This window comes from Orcinus orca, chromosome 1, assembly GCF_937001465.1.
Source record: "Orcinus orca chromosome 1, mOrcOrc1.1, whole genome shotgun sequence".
NCBI classification, from domain to species: domain Eukaryota; kingdom Metazoa; phylum Chordata; class Mammalia; order Artiodactyla; family Delphinidae; genus Orcinus; species Orcinus orca.
Window position 1 is genome coordinate 203,431,555 of NC_064559.1, and position 13,957 is coordinate 203,445,511.

Consider the following 13,957-nt stretch of genomic DNA (forward strand, 5'->3'; position numbering starts at 1 on the left):
CGTCACCTCCTTTAGGCCACCCCCAGCCCTTAGGGGCCAGATCACCACCCCACATTACAGATGAGGAAACTGCAGCTCAGAGAGGTGCAGTTACCCACCCAAGGTCACACAGCAACTAAGCGCAGACAGGAAATTTTGAGCTTCACTGTGTCCCCAGTTCTCTCTCCCTTTCTGGGCCACAGGCTGCCCGTCATGAAAATGAGAAAGGTCCAATGTGCTGAGAAGGACACCACATCACATCGGTGGTCTTCCTACCAAAAGTCCACAATCTGAATCAAATCATGAGGAAACATCAGATAAACCCAAACTGAGGGGTGTTCTACAAAACAACTGGCCTGGACTCTAAAAATGCCACTGCATGAAAGATGAGGAAGAGCTGTGGAATGTTCCAGTATAAAGGAGACTAAAGACTGGAGAACTGAACGCAATGTCTGGATTGGATCCTGAATCAGGCTGGGAAGGGGGATATGCTATAAAGGAGAATATTGAGATAACTGGTGAGATTTGAATATGGGCTTTACATTTGATTATGTTCTATCAAGCTGAATGCCTGAAAACTTGTTTATGTAAGAGATGTCCTTTTTGTAGAAGAAACATGCTAAAATATGTAGGGGTGAAGGATCAAAATGTCTGCAACTAACTAGCCAAAGGTTCAGTAAAAGATGATAAGAATAAAGTGTATACATAAAGAGAGAGAGCGAAATAAAGCAATTGTACAAAACCGCATGTGTAAAGAGTAGCACCCCCTAGGATTCTAAGTGCTCAGGAAGGAGAGGGCAGCTCTTTTCAACAATAAATCTGTGTAAATCCGTAGTTTGCCACCAGGGGGCGCGATCTTCTCACCGTCCCCAGGGACAGTGGGATTTCAGCCAGGATGTCCAGCTGAAGCCCACCAGAGCCCCAAGAAGGGAGTGGAGAACTTGGGGGCCTCCGTTCCCGGGTGGGGCTTATGGGAGAAGGGCTGGCCCCCCCGACCCCATGGAGGGGCCGACCCCGGCTCCCCCCAGCCATTCCCAGAGATGTAGGTGGGGTCCAGGCTGGGGCATAGCTCACCCCATCCCCTAGCACTCACCCCAGACATCCCCAGGCCCCTGTGACTGGCCTTCTCTGGAAAAGACACTTGGGACTTTTCTTTGACTATGATGTCATAGCTTTACAAGCGCCCAGAAAATGGGTCAATGCAATGCACACACGTTGCAGAAGTAACAACAGCACTTACTGAGCCCAAGGGCCCTGTGAGACCCTATTAGCACAGAAATCTGTCTGGGAGAGGTGAAGAGTCTGCCCAAGAGCACACATCTTGTGGAGGGTCAGGCTCTGAGTCCAGTCAGCTGACCTGACCACTCCAGGGCTACACCAAACACCTACTGTGTGCTGGAGAGCTGACGGGTCCCAGAACTCCGTCCAGGGCCGGCACTCCAGTCGGGGAGGCAACCCCATCTTCCCAGGGTGTTCCCAGCCCGGAAACTAGAGAGGGGTGGAACCGGGGCCCTGAGCTTTGCCTTAGCAGCGTTGTCCGTGGTACCCCAAAGCTGGCCCCCACCCGGGCTCAGCCCTCACCCCCGGCCCCATTCATTGCCCTCCTTCTGCCATCTCCCCATCTGCCCCACTGCCTCCACCCCCCTTGGTCTCCTACTACCCACTCACATGGGCCCTTCACCCATAGCAGCTCCTGGCAGAGAAAGCAGCAGCCCCGGCGTCTACAGCAGCCTCTGAATTGTGAGGGCCCTGCCAGTTTCCGCTGGCCGTGGGCCCAGACCCTGGATGGCCCATCAACGCCTGCTGCCCCTGGGGAAGGGGGAGAGACAGCTGGGCCACCCTCTGACCCCAGCCTGGGAGGGAAGGGGGGGTCAGAAAGGGGAGAGTGGGAGGGGGAAGTCCGAGGCCTGGGAGGGGGGGGCTTTTGGATGGGGTTCCCCAGCAGGTTTGAGGCAGAGCAAGTTGTCCACAGGGTGATGAGCTATGTAACCAGAGGCCTGTGGCCCAAGCTTAGTGGCATCAAGATAAAGACGGAGTGGCCTGAAACCTTCCCATTTCTAGACTTATTTTCAGGTTGATTTGGTTTTCCCTACAAAACCTGGTAAATTTCACTTTCCAAAAGCCCCACCTGGGGCTTCCCTGGTGGCGCAGTGGTTGAGAGTCCGCCTGACGATGCAGGGGACCCAGGTTCGTGCCCCGGTCCGGGAAGATCCCACATGCCGCAGAGCGGCTGGGCCCGTGAGCCATGGCCGCTGAGCCTGCGTGTCCGGAGCCTGTGCTCCGCAACGGGAGAGGCCACAACAGTGAGAGGCCCGTGTACCGCAAAAAAAAAAAAAAAAAAAAAAAAGCCCCACCTGGCCACAGCTGCAGAGACACAGGAGCAAGGCCATACCTGTAGAAGCCGAGAGCCTAGAGCTGAGGGCGAGGCGCTGGGGCGGGAGATGGAGGAGTCAGGTCAGATGCAAAATACCCACAAGGGCCGGAGCTGGGCAGAGCTGGGAGGCGCACCCCACCCGCACCTCTATTACTCACGGTGAGGTGTCGGAGCCCAGTGGCATTGGTACCACTTGGGAACTTGCTAGAAATGCAGAATCCCAGGCCTCACCTAGACCTACCATCTATCCCATTTTACAGATGGGGAAACTGAGGCACGGCGGTGTTAAGAAACTTGCCTCAAGTCCCACAGCTAGGCAGTGTTAGAGACAGGATTTGGCCTTAGCCATGTGGCTCAGGCTCTTATCCAGCAGGCTCTGCTTCCCTCGTCCCGTCTGCTTAACCTCCAGCTCTACTCTCAAACCCACCAACTCTTCCTCACCTCCCCGCCTCTGGGCTTGAGAATGGCCAGCCAGGGTCTCCTCACATCCACCCATCCCCCGCATCCCACTTACAGTGCAGACGCCAGAGCGATCTTTTCAAAACACAGATCTGGCCTCCTCCCCTCCGCCCTGTTGAAGATGAGGAGATGGCTTCCAACCGAACTATGGACAAAGGCCAAAGTCCTGACAGTGGCCCAAGAGACCCTGCCGGGCCAGCCCTGGCCCATCTGGCCTGTGCAACCTCAGGCGCCCTCTCCCACCAGCCTTCTTCCCATTCCCACGTGCACCCTCCAGCAGCCTTGTACACACTGTTCCCCTGAGCATCCCATCCACCAGGTCCAGCACATCCCAACTCATCCTTCAGATCTCATTCATGCATTCCTCTTCCCCAGGCACGCCCCCCACTCCCTGATCACCCCCATCCAGGTCAGGTCTCAGCAGGCGAAAATCAAGATGTGGACAAGGCTCTGTCCTTGCTGGAGGCTCTAGGGGAAAATCCATTTCCTTGTGGTTAAGACTGAGGTCCCGTCTCTTTGCTGTCAACTAAAGTCGTTCCAGCTTCTAGAGGCTGCCGCATTCCTTGGCTTGCGGCCCCCTTCCTCCATCTGTAAAGCACCCAACAGTGGGGAGAGTCCTTCTCCTATCACATCTCCCTCTTCTTTTGTGTCATCTCTCTTTAATGCAGCCAGGAAAGTTTCTCTGCTTTTAAGGACTCGTGTGAGGACATTGGGCCCACCTGGATAATCCAGGCTAATCTCCCCATCTCAAGGTCTGTACCCTTAATCACAGCTCCAAAATTCTCATTGCCGTATAAGGTGACATGTTCACGGGTTTCTGGCCACAGAAACCTAGTAAGTAACCACTAGGCTATTCTGCCAACAGGCTGGGCTTTGTCATCTCCTAGTCCTGGGGGATCTGAACCCTCCCTCCACCCTGAGGGTTCACCTGAGCTCCAGACCAAGAGACCACATGAAACTGAAGTCATCCTCCTCCCCGACTTTACACACACCCATGACACACAGCGTGTCCCTGTCCTGGCCGTATCCCTCACGGCCATCACACCTATGTTCGGGATCCAGTTCCTACCTCTGGTCTCCAGGAAGCTGAGGGGAACTGTGTATGGCTCCATGCAGCCTGGCCTCATAGCTGGAGATAAAACCCAAAGACAGTAGATACAGAAAGAGCCTGGAAGGAAGAGGAAGGAGCCTGGAGCCCCTGGCAGGAGAAACAGGTAAGCACCTCCTCTGAGATGAAGTTTATGAGAGTTGATGAGTTTATCCTCACTGAGTATCTTCCATGTGGGATGCAGGAAGATGAGAAGAGGTCTGTGTGGGACTTCCCTGGAGGCGCAGTGGTTAAGAATCCACCTGCCGATGCAGGGGACACGGGTTCGAGTCCTGGTCCAGGAAGATCCCACATGCCGCGGAGCAACTAAGCCCGTGCGCCACAACTACTGAGACCATGTGCCACAACTGTTGAAGCCCACGCGCCTAGAGCCCGTGCTCCGCAACAAGAAGAGCCACCGCAATGAGACGCCCACACAAGGTAACAAAGAGTAGCCTCCGCTCGCCACAACTAGAGAAAGCCTGCGTGCAGAAACGAAGACCCAGTGCAGCCAAACATTAATTAATTAATTTTTTTAAAAAAGAATTGTACCAATTCAAAAAAAAAAAAGGAAGGGGTCTGTGGTCAGCGGAATAGTCCCCCTCCAAAGATGTCCACACCCTAATCCCCAGAACCTATGTCACCTTAAATGGCAATGGGGAATTAAGGTGGCAGATGGAATTAAAATTGCTAATCGGTGACCTTGAGAAGGGGTGATGATCCTGGATTATAGGGGGCACAATGTAACCACAAGGGTCCTTAAAAGTGCAAAGAGGGAGGCTGAAGAGTCAGAGTCAGCGTGTCAGAGAAGGAGACAGGACGGGTGCAGCATCAGATGGATGCTATGCAGCTGGAGTGAAGACGGAGGAAGGGGCCACGAGCCAAGGAGTGCAGGTGGACTCTGGCAGCCAGAAAGACAAGGGACTGGATTCTCCCCTGGAGCCTCCAGAGAGGAGCACAGACCCGCCTACACCTTGATTCCAGCCCAGGGACAACCATTTCGGACTTAAGAACTACAGACCTGAAAGATAATAATCTGTGTTGTTTCAAGCCACTGATTTTGTAGTAATGACAGTCACAATAAGAAAATAAGGGCTTCCCTGGTGGCACAGTGGTTGAGAATCTGCCTGCTAATGCAGGGGACACGGGTTCGAGCCCTGGTCTGGGAGGACCCCACATGCCGCAGAGCAACTAGGCCCGTGAACCACAACTACTGAGCCTGCGCTCTAGAGCCTATGCTCCGCAACAAGAGAGGCCGCGATAGTGAGAGGCCCGCGCACTACGATGAAGAGTGGCCTCCGCTTGCCACAACTAGAGAAAGCCCCCGCGCAGAAACGAAGACCCAACACAGCCAAAAATAAATAAATAAACAAATGTGGGGTTTAAAAAAGAAAAGAAAACAGGGCCCCTCCCGAGAAGACAAAGAGTAACCCTGAGTCCCCTCTACCACTCATTCACTGAAGGCCCAGCAGGAACCAGGCCCTGTGCTACGTGCTGGGGACGACACAGAGGCCAACTCCAGACAGTGATGTTTCGTGAAGACAGCTCCCAGGACAGGCACATGGGAGACACTAAATAACAATCCATGGAATGAATGATGAAGGGGACCCTCACAGATGGGATCAGGAAAATACACGAATCACTAGCACAAAGTGGAATAACATAAGAGTCATGAGATAAACAGAGAAAAAGAACTAATGGGGGATTCATGATGGTTCTTGGAGGAGAACTTCCGTTTTGGGGGTTGTTTTGTTTTGCTTTGTTTTGTTGAAGGATTCTTGAGGGGAGGGAATCTCAGACAGAAAGCTCCGCAGAGGCAAAGGTACAGAGGCCGGCAAGAATAGAGCTGTGGGGCATTCAGTGTCTTGATGGGCTAGACATTGAAAGCAGGACAGGAGGCCCAGGACTCAGGGCCTCAGTCTGCACTGACTGAACTCTCGTTTCCCACCCTGCGTTCCAGCAAACACTGGTGCTGCAGGATGTCAGCAGGTGACAAGCAAAACAAGAAAGGAAACACAAAGAATCCCTGGGTTCCATTTGAGCGGTTTCTCAGAGCGTTTTATCTGCTTACTTGCTGCCTGATTCTCCAAGGAAAGGTTCGGGGTGGGAACAGAGCAGACAAACTGTTTCCCAAACTTAGCTGGCTGTAGAGCCCTTTCCTCGTGGAACTACGATTCCCTGGAAGTGACTTTGGGAAATACTGCCTTTGGCAGTAGGGAGCCACTAAGGGTTGTAGAGCAGCTAATATGTGAGGGGTTGGACAGGATGGAGGTGAGTAACAAAACCAAGGTCTGGCCTCGGAGCCCAAATTCTGCAACTTCTTACTCCTCGCTTCCCACTGACGCCCCTCCTGTCCAGGAGAAACCCCAAGCCAGCCATGTGAGCCTGTTGTTCAGATAATAGCCTTCCTGGAGGTCCTGGGGCCACAGCAAGTGTCCGAAATGCACACTCAGCTATACCTCAGACGTGGTAAAGTCCACCCCCTTCCTGGAATAACAGTCCCCTGTAGAGCCAGTCACCAAGGGACACTAGCAACGCCAATGAAAACTTGATGGTGTCAAAGAGTAAGGATGGGCGGAGAGTCAGCTCCCCAGTGGTACTTCGGCTTTCCAAGCCCTCTTGGAGGTGCCTGGGATGCCTTCCCCAGCGTCAGCCCACCTGCCCAGATGGCGTCGGCAGGGACCATCTCTGTCCTCCCAGCCCCACCCCCAGACTGTCGGGACAGAGAGAGCATGTGTCCTGGGTGGGAAGGTGAAGGTTTGGTTTAGGAGTTTCATGGTCCTGGACGGTTGGAACCATTTCAGGGGACCATGCCCTCCCCGAGCACAGGAATAATGTGGGGCTCACGGCAGGCAATGAAATGAGGCCATGGACGATGCCTCTGGGAGTTCTCAGCCCCCTGGAGGTGCAGAGCCCCTCACGTGAAACCTGCTGACGGAGCTTCCAGAGCAAGCCCCGGGCCCGCCCCAGACGCCCTTGCTGATGGTCCATGTGACCTCGATGTTGGTGAGGACGTTGGCAGTATCCATGGCACAGAGCCTGTCATCCCAAACTATACAGGCTGGCCACCTCCTCCATCCCTCCAGGAGCTTTTCCCCTCCAACCCAGGCAGAGGTGAGGACAGGAACTTGTGGGCTCCCGCAGGCGTGGGACAGTTCTCCACACAGTACTGATTACACTGCCTTCCATGTTCCACTTCCCATGCTGCCGCCCTGAAGGGCAGGGACTGTAACTGGTTCACCTGCATCCTGCATCCACGATGCCCAGCATACAACAGGCACTTAATAATGGCTTACCTCCACACAGCCCTCACCACATGCCAGGAGCTGTTCTCAGCACTTTTCATCTAATATTCCATATAATCCTTCCATCAGCCCTACAAGTTAGCTACTATGAGTATCCCCATTCTATGGATGGGGAAACTGAGGCCCAGAGAAGTGACTTAACCTGCCCAAGAGCACCATATGGTAAGTGTCAGAGGCAGGGTGTAAACTTGGCAGGCTGACCCTTAACCATGATGTTCTACTGTCTCCAAAAAAAGATTTGACAGGGTTGCGGAGTGGGGGCAAAATAGATGAAGGGGATTAAAAGGTATAAACTTCCAGTTATAAAATTAATTAAGTCATGTGGATGTAATGTACAGCACAGGGAATATATTGTCACTAACATTGTAATATGTGTGGTGACAGATGGTTACTAGACTTATTGTGATGATCAATTCGTAAAGTACATATTAATAAATGTCGCATCACTATGCTGTATATCTGAAACTAATAAAATATTGTATGTCAACTATACTTCAATTTTAAGAAAGACTTTTTAAAAAAGATGACATGAAGTATGTGGTAGGTGGAATAATGGTCCTCAAAAATGTCCACAACCGGGCTTCCCTGGTGGCGCAGTGGTTGAGAGTCCGCCTGACGATGCAGGGGACACGGGTTCGTGCCCCGGTCCGGGAGGATCCCACGTGCCGCAGAGCGGCTGGGCCCGTGAGCCATGGCCACTGAGCCTGTGCGTCCGGAGCCTGTGCTCCGCAACGGGAGAGGCCACAACAGTGAGAGGCCCGCGTACAGCAAAAAAAAAAAAAAAATGTCCACAACCTATGGAAACAACATAAATGTCCATCACCAGACGAATGGATAAAGAAGATGTGGTACATATATACAATGGAATACTACTCAGCCATGAAAAAGAATGAAATAATGCCATTTGCAGCAACATGGATGGACCTAGAGATTATCATACTAAGTAAAGTAAGTCAGACAAAGACAAATATCATATCACTTATATGTGGAATCTAAAAAAATTATACAAATGAACTTATTTACAAAACAGAAAGAGATTCATAGACATAGAAAACAAACTTACTGTTACCAAAGGGGAAAGGTGGCAGGGAGGGATAAATTAGGAGTTTGGGATTAACATGCATACACTACTATATATAAAATAGATAATCAACAAGAGTTCCCTGTGTGTATAGCACAGGGAACTCTACTCAATATTCTGTAATAACCTATATGGAAGAATAATCTGAAAAAGAATAGATATATGTATATGTTTAAATGAATCACTTTGCTGTACACCTGAAACTAACACAACACTGTAAGTCAACTATACTGCAATATAAAATAAAAATTAAAAAAAAAAGGATACACACTAAGTGAGCTTATAGGTGCTTTTAATTTTCTTCTCTGTATGTTTATTTTCTACTTTTTCTGTAATAAATACAAATGTTTATTTTTAAAAACGTCCGCGTCCTAATTCCTGCAATTTGTGAGTATGTTACCTTATACAGCAAAAGGGGCCATGCTGACGTGACTAAGTTTAGGGTCTTGAGATGCGGAGATCACTCTGGATCATCCTGGTGGCCCCTATGTAATCACAGGGGTCCTTATAAGAGGGAGGCAGGAGGGGCGGAGTCAGAGAAGGAACTGGAACAATGAAAGCAGAGGCCAGAGTGACTGGGGGCCATGAGCTAAGGAGTACAGGCAGCCTCTGGGAGCTGGAAAAGGTGAGGAAACAGATTTCCCCCTAATGTATCCGGAAGAAATGCAGCCCTGCTGTGACCTGTTTTATTTAGACTTTTGACCTTCAGAGCTATAAGGTCATAAATTTGTGCTGTTGTAAACCACCGAATTTGTGATTGTTACATCAGCAAGAGAAAACGAATATCAAATGTAACCAGGATGAGATGGAATTCCCTGGCGGTCCAGCCATTAAGACTCCGAGTTTCCACTGGGGGGGGCACATGTTTGATCCTGGTTGAGGAACTAAGATCCCCATGCCGTGTAACCAGGATGAATGGAAGATCCTACCGTTGGGTTGGAATGAATCAACAGTGTCCCCCAAAAGATGTGGGGTCTTGGCCCACATCAGTAGAAGCAAGGTGGCTCCATTGAGGGAGGGTTGATGCTCCCTCCCCCATCCCCACCCCACCCCACCCCAGCCCCGCCAGGCAGCACCACATCAGGGCCCCAAGCTCTGCAGAGAGCTCCCCACTCCAACACTCAACCCCACACTGACACTGGACATGTGCAAAACAGAACTCGTGCTTTTCTCCAAAACACCTTTCTGTCCCATACCCAGTTTTCCCACCTCCGTAAACGACACCACCATTCAACCAGGTGCAGAGCCCTCAAATCTGGACAGGTTCCCCCATTCCCATCTTGCCCTCTGCACTCACACCCAATCCATACTCAGGTCCTATCGATTCTAGCTCCAAAGTACTCTCCTCTTTTCACGTCTCCACCCACCCCTCCCCTGGACCACAGCAACAGCGGGGCCTCCGGCTCCCCGTCCTGCCCCATCCCCAGCAGACAGACAGATGTCACTTCCCCGGCACAACCCTCCAACCACAGACAGAAGTCCGTGTTATTCCCTGCTTCCCCGCCACCATCTCACACCACTCACCACACTGGCCTCAGTCCTGTTCCTCCAGTTCTCACTCCTGTGTTGTCCCCACCTCCCAGGGAGAGGCCGTCCTGTTTTCCCCACCTAGGGTAGCTGAGGCCCTCTCACACTACCTGGTTAGAAGCTTCTCCACTGCAAGGAGCACCGTCCATTCACTGTCTGTCAACCTGGAGGAATGCCAGCTCCATGAGGCAGAGACCTGGTGTGCTGGCCTGGAGGCACCTGAAGCCTCCAGAACACTCCCTGGCACACAGTAGGTGCTTGATAAACATTTGTGGAATGGATGAACCGGTAATGTTAGGTAGTTAGTCAGACATTAGCAGCAAGGAGGTGACAATGGAGAGAAAAACAAGAAGAAACCCAGAACAGGTGAAACTATGGCCGTGTGGTGGGCAGCTTATCCTGATAAAGAGGGGCACCGTAACACAAGAGGAGGTCCCCAGGCTGTGCATGCCCAGACTAGACAGACGTATAACCTATAGTAAACCCAAACTCATTATATCATAATTATAATAAAATCTACACTGTGGTTTTGCCCCCAAGTGGGTGTTTCTTAGCGATTCAGTGGTGAGAGCATGCACAGCTGTAAACTCGTTGCAGAGCTTGGGACTGTCAATCAAATAGTGATCCCCTGTCCCTCACCCCCGCCTCCCTGCAAAGTGCTCCTTAAAAGAGCCCTTAAGCCTGTATAGGAATGCTGCTTTCAATTCGCAGAAACAGCCCGCTCTCTCTCTCTCTGAGAGTGCACCTTTGCTTCGATGAACTTTGCTTTGGGCTTGCTTCACTTCGCTGAAACAGCCCAAGTGCTCTCTCTCTCTCTCTCTCTCTCTCTCCCTCTCTGAGAGTGTACCTATGCTTAAATAAACTTTGCTTTGTGCTTAAGCTTAACATGGTAGTTTGCAATTCTTTGCTGACTATCGTTAGCTGAGATTGCTGGTCCGGGCCTTCCGTTGACCTCCTCGGTTGAAGCTATTTTGTTACAATGCACGTCCACCCAGTGACATTGCGAGCAGGCTTGACGCCCATGGCGCATGAGGAATAAACGTTGGAGGCCCTGGGTGGTCTGGGAGACCTCGGGGGGCGGGGGGGCCCTCAGGGGTCTCTGTCTTCACCTCACTGGGAGGCATTTCTGAGGAAGGTGGACACATCTTGCTTACATAGCCGCAGTTTCCAGAACCAGGACCAATGGGTAGATGCTGCGAGGAGATAGATTTCAGCACATCCTAAAGACCTTCTAGATGTCAGAGTAACCCAGGATGGCATGGGCTGCCTGGGCAGCACGGAAGGGAGGCCTGTCCCCAGAGGCCTACAAGAGGCTGAGTAATTGCCAGGAACAGCCTGGGATGAAAGCCCTGGAGCCATGTCTGGCACAGAGCAGCTGCTCCTTTAAGATTTTTATGAATGAATGAATGAATACTTGGATGAATGGACCTGAAGAGTTAGGCACTCAGTGAGTAACTGATTGGCATATTAAAAGTCCCTCCTGATAAATTGAGTATTTATAAATGGAATGGATTATTTATAAGTGGAATATTTCCTGCCATATCAATAAACAAAGGATGTCGCGGTCACCAATGATTGTAGCCCTCCAATGGGAGCTGGTGAGCCCTGAGGAAACTCAAGATGTGAAAATACAGGCCCCAGATAGCTAAGGTGCATATCAGAGGAATGATTTCAGTGAGCCCAGAATCTTGCACCTTCCCATACATAGAAAAGCGCTAAATTCCTAACTTAAGATATCTGGTTCTCTTTATTTGACAATAATCTTTTGACGTTCCGATTACCTGCCCTTCGTTGCAAAACTCCTATATATCGGGGCAGTTTCTCAGAGTTATCTGAAACGTTGTCTCCCGGGCTGCGGTCCTCATTTTGCCCCAGATAAAACTTAACTTGCAACACTCACGTGTGCATATGTATTTGTTTAAGTCACCACTCCCCACCAGCAAGGCCACCGAGGATGCCCAGTGCTTTTCAGCCCTAGGCAGCAAAGAGTCTGGCATGGAGCCTTCCTACCCTCACCCCAACAGCCTCTGGCAGGAGAGGGAAGAGAGAACGAAGCTGGAGGACCAGCTTTGCCCGGAGCTGCCTTTTTGGACAGTCTGTCCATCGGGTCTGGGGGTCTGGTCCTGCTCTGCCCCTGACCAGTCCTGGGACTGTGGGCAAGACCCCCCTCCACCTCTGAGCCTCCACATCCTTGTTTGGAAAATGAGGACCATGATGCCAGATAAGGCATCCCCACGTGGTGTCAGGGCACCACGGGCCCAACAAGGCCACGCGTGGTCCAGGCTGAACTAAACTAACCACCTGTGCCTAGGACACCGCACCCCCCCAAGCCTTCCAGTGTCCCCAGACCCAGACGTCCCTCAGCTTCATTTTCCTTATAATGATGCTCCTTGAGGTGAAGGGAGGGTTGAGGAAGGTGTGTACGAGCCTAAGGATGAATCACAGCTCAACAAACAAGTCTAGGGCAGATATGAGTGGGAGCAGAGGCAGAAACTTACAGTAAACGCTGCCCTTCTCCCAGCACTGACAGCTCTCAAGCTGAGTAATGCTCCCCCATCGTCTCCTGGCGGCCCTGGCTTCCCTCTAAGGAAGGCGAGGCCTCGCTTCAGACCAGCCCACATCTCCTTCCACCTCTTCACATCAGGGGCCCCCTCTCCGGGTCCCCTCGTTCTCATGTAGAGTGGGATTCTGCCCGCAGGCAGGATTGGGACCGCCCTTTCCAAGACAAAACCAGAAAGTCTTTCCTGCCCTCCTGCGGGCATATCCGTAGGTCAGCACTCCACTCTATGGGGTCCTGGGAGCTGAGCTCTGGAAACCCCGGTGGGAGGAGCTCCACATGCCTGAGAACCTCCCTCAGCAGGATGGCTAACTCAGGGCAGAGGTCCACATCTGGCGGGAGGAAAATGGAGCTGGAATGGGGCTGTGGATGTGGGAGGGAGGCTGGCCTGGAGGAGGATGATAGGGGAGCTCTGCATCTGCAGAACTCCTGGAAAGGTCTTGGGCCTCCCTGTCCGGCCACCTCCACCCCAGGGAGCCTGGATAAAAGGATGGAGAAGTGAAGGAGGCGCTCGGACAATGAATTTTTCCCTCAGGATTTGCACCAGAGTAATCCTGGATCACATTACAAAAGCGTTTGAGGGGAGACTGTAGGAAGAGGCATCAGAGGCTAAATCTCTTTCTCAGAAGGTGACACACAGTGAGAGAGCATTCTTGCCTCAGAAAGCCCACCACAAACTGATGGCGTCATGTGAAATCGGATGGCGAAGAAGAAAGGATTTAAAATTCAAGCCCTCATTTGGTGGGGCAGGGGGAGGGGTTGTTTTTTCTTTTTAATAATGAAACTTCCAAGTTCTTACTGGAACCATAGAGGTGGAAGAAGGCTTGAAGGGGGCAGCGGAGTACCGAGATGGGCAGACAGCCCCTCCCTCGCCGGCGCCCCAATTCCTGCCCAGAAATGACCCATGTCTGGGCCCACAGGGGACAAGGGAGGGTCAGCCTCTCCAGTAGGGAGGAAATGCAAATGAACACAACAAGGATATGGCCCTCTTCACCGGTCACATTGACAAAAATAAAAACTTTGATAAGACCAAAAGCCGGCTGGGATGTGGGGAAGTCACTGCTCTATACTCATGCCCTGCTGGTGGGAGAGAAAAGCCTCTAGTCACCCTGGGAGGCAATTCTGTGGCATCTTTTAATTTGAATGCATGTTCACTTCGTTAGACTCTCCTCCGCTTCTTCTCTGAGAAGGAAGCACACACTTTCCCCAAAGCATCCATGTGAGGCTGTATGTTGCAAGAGCCTCATGTTGCAAGCCCGCAAGCAAGCAAAGAAGAATGATAGGAACCTTACCGCCCACCCGTCAGGGACACGAGTTAATAGACGATGGAACCCCCCGTTTGGTAGAATACTAGATAGCATTTTAAAAGGTCAGTGGGACATCTGTACGTATCCATGTGGAAAGCTCCCCAAGACACACTGCAGACATTGGAAAAGCCACATGAAGAAAGAGCTGTATGTTCCATGTAGTATAGGATATGGAAAACCCTATGTATTTTTACAAAACAGATATAAATATGGACGTGCATTTATAAAGGTCTGCAGAGGAAACACCAAAGCGATAATGGTGGCTACATCGTCGTAGGAAT

At 51.5% G+C, this 13,957-nt stretch overlaps 1 protein-coding gene across 1 annotated transcript in view; it reads left to right on the plus strand.

The window, feature by feature from the left end:
• LOC117202358 (basic proline-rich protein-like) overlaps positions 1–2,331 on the plus strand; it is a 447,146-nt gene extending 444,815 nt beyond the window's left edge. The window contains exon 2 of the mRNA XM_049696112.1: positions 2,167–2,331. The gene's annotated coding sequence lies outside the window, so the exon portion shown is untranslated. The remainder of the gene's footprint in view (positions 1–2,166) is intronic.
• The last annotated feature ends 11,626 nt before the right edge of the window (positions 2,332–13,957 follow it).